Raw genomic sequence first — 2,959 nt, forward strand, 5'->3', positions numbered from 1 at the left:
CATTATACAGATATACACCCATCATTATACAGATATACACCCATCATTATACAGATATACACCCATCTTTATACAGATATACACCCATCATTATACAGATATACACCCTTTATACTGTATTGGTTGTACTGGCACTGTTGTGAGGTATTATGTCCAGTTACTACGGAGCCAATATCAGAGTGGCCATGATCATAGTCTAAACTGTGTAAAATCACCTGAAGTCATCAGTGTATATATTATCTTCCACTTTCGAACCAATTGTCATTAGTTAAACGTGAAGTAGAAACTACAATTCATGAAAGATCCTTTATACTTTTTTTTAATTTGGAACTCTTTAGTGATGGAGGTTAAAGACATGGCAAACGTAACATATAACCTTGAGGGAAGGAATAGTTGAATAGTACCGTACAGATCAAAGGGTCCAGACACACAACTACAGGTGTGTGTTAGAATTATGATGAGTACGCACAGGAAGTACGCATGTCCTCGCATGACCCAACGGACAATTCTATGATGATCAAAGACGGCAGCAGACCAATCAAAATCTACGACAGCAAAAGATGTAAAACATTATCACGATTTTATTGAATGTTGGACAATTTTCAAGATCCAGTAAATTACAGAAGATGCATTTAATGAAGAAATTAAACGTTTCCTATAATTATTTTAGAATTTAAGTATCTGTGGTTATTGGCAAAAACAAACTAAAGGACATCAACAAGCCATAACACATAGAGCTATAAAGATTGGAATAGGGAGGGTACTTAAGGGAGATAACATGTGAAGGGTACATCAGGGAGAAAACTGGTGGGAGGGTACTAAAGGGAGATAACATGTGGGAGGGTACATCGGGGAGAAAACTGGTGGGAGGGTACTAAAGGGAGATAACTGATGGGAGGGTACTAAAGGGAGATAACTGGTGGGAGGGTACTAAAGGGAGATAACATGTGGGAGGGTACATCAGGGAGATAACATGTGGGAGGGTACTAAAGGGAGATAACTGATGGGAGGGTACTAAAGGGAGAAAACACGTGGGAGGGTACTAAAGGGAGATAACTGGTGGGAGGGTACTAAAGGGAGATAACATGTGGGAGGGTATACCGAGGAGAAAACACGTGGGAGGGTACTAAAGGGAGATAACTGGTGGGAGGCTACTAAAGGGAGATAACTGATGGGAGGGTACTAAAGGGAGATAACTGGTGGGAGGGTATTTAAGGGAGATAACATGTGGGAGGGTACATTAGGGAGACAACTGGTGGGAGGGTACTAAAGGGAGATAACTGGTGGGAGGGTACTAAAGGGAGATAACTGGTGGGAGGGTACATTAGGGAGAAAACTTGTGGGAGGGTACTAAAGGGAGATAACTGGTGGGAGGGTACTAAAGGGAGATAACTGGTGGGAGGGTACTTTAGGGAGATAACTGGTGGGAGGGTACATTAGGGAGAAAACTTGTGGGAGGGTACTAAAGGGAGATAACTGGTGGGAGGGTACTTAAGGGAGATAACTGGTGGGAGGGTACATTAGGGAGATAACTGGTGGGAGGGTACATTAGGGAGAAAACTTGTGGGAGGGTACTAAAGGGAGATAACTGGTGGGAGGGTACTAAAGGGAGATAACTGGTGGGAGGGTACTAAAGGGAGATAACTGGTGGGAGGGTACTAAAGGGAGATAACTGGTGGGAGGGTACTAAAGGGAGATAACTGGTGGGAGGGTACTAAAGGGAGATAACTGGTGGGAGGGTACTAAAGGGAGATAACTGGTGGGAGGGTACTAAAGGGAGATAACTGGTGGGAGGGTACTAAAGGGAGATAACTGGTGGGAGGGTACTAAAGGGAGATAACTGGTGGGAGGGTACATCGGGGAGATAATTAACACATGGGAGGGTACTAAAGGGAGATAACTGGTGGGATAATACATCGGGGAGATAACACGTGGGAGGGTACTAAAGGGAGATAACTGGTGGGATAATACATCGGGGAGAAAACATGTGGGAGGGTACATCGGGGAGAAAACATGTGGGAGGGTACATCGGGGAGAAAACATTTGGGAGGGTACTAAAGGGAGATAACTGGTGGGAGGGTACTAAAGGGAGATAACTGGTTGGAGGGTACTAAAGGGAGATAACTGATGGGAGGGTACTAAAGGGAGATAACTGGTTGGAGGGTACTAAAGGGAGATAACTGATGGGAGGGTACTAAAGGGAGATAACTGGTGGGAGGGTACTAAAGGGAGATAACTGGTGGGAGGGTACTAAAGGGAGATAACTGGTGGGAGGGTACTAAAGGGAGATAACTGGTGGGAGGGTACTAAAGGGAGATAACTGGTGGGAGGGTACTAAAGGGAGATAACTGGTGGGAGGGTACTAAAGGGAGATAACTGGTGGGAGGGTACTAAAGGGAGATAACTGGTGGGAGGGTACTAAAGGGAGATAACTGGTGGGAGGGTACTAAAGGGAGACAACTGGTGCGAGGTGCCTTACAAATGAGGTGTTAGTTGAGGAAGGGTAATAGAGAAAACAAAAGCTTGGGAAGCATATATTGGGGAGCGATAACTTTATTTTGGGGAGCTTATATGTGTAAATTAAAGGAAACCTGGGGAGCAAACAATTTTTACAAGGGAGACAATTCCTGAAAAGTATACATGGAAGAAAACGATTGGAAGAGGACTTCTGAAGACTGATAAATACAAATGGAAAAGTTACCTGAGGTAACGATATCTATAGAAAAGTTACCTGAGGTAATGATATCTAAAGAAAGGTTACCTGAGGTAATGATATCTATAGAAAAGTTACCTGAGGTAATGATATCTAAAGAAAGGTTACCTGAGGTAACGATATCTAAAGAAAGGTTACCTGAGGTAACGATATCTAAAGAAAGGTTACCTGAGGTAATGATATCTAAAGAAAGGTTACCTGAGGTAATGATATCTAAAGAAAGGTTACCTGAGGTAATGATATCTA

The 2,959-nt window shown here is 43.2% G+C and overlaps 1 protein-coding gene across 3 annotated transcripts in view; it reads right to left on the minus strand.

The window, feature by feature from the left end:
- Positions 1–2,959, minus strand: part of LOC110464826 — a 500,325-nt gene that overhangs the window by 228,580 nt on the left and 268,786 nt on the right. The window lies entirely within an intron of this gene.

Source organism: Mizuhopecten yessoensis, unplaced genomic scaffold (assembly GCF_002113885.1).
Source record: "Mizuhopecten yessoensis strain PY_sf001 unplaced genomic scaffold, ASM211388v2 scaffold11037, whole genome shotgun sequence".
Lineage (NCBI taxonomy): Eukaryota > Metazoa > Mollusca > Bivalvia > Pectinida > Pectinidae > Mizuhopecten > Mizuhopecten yessoensis.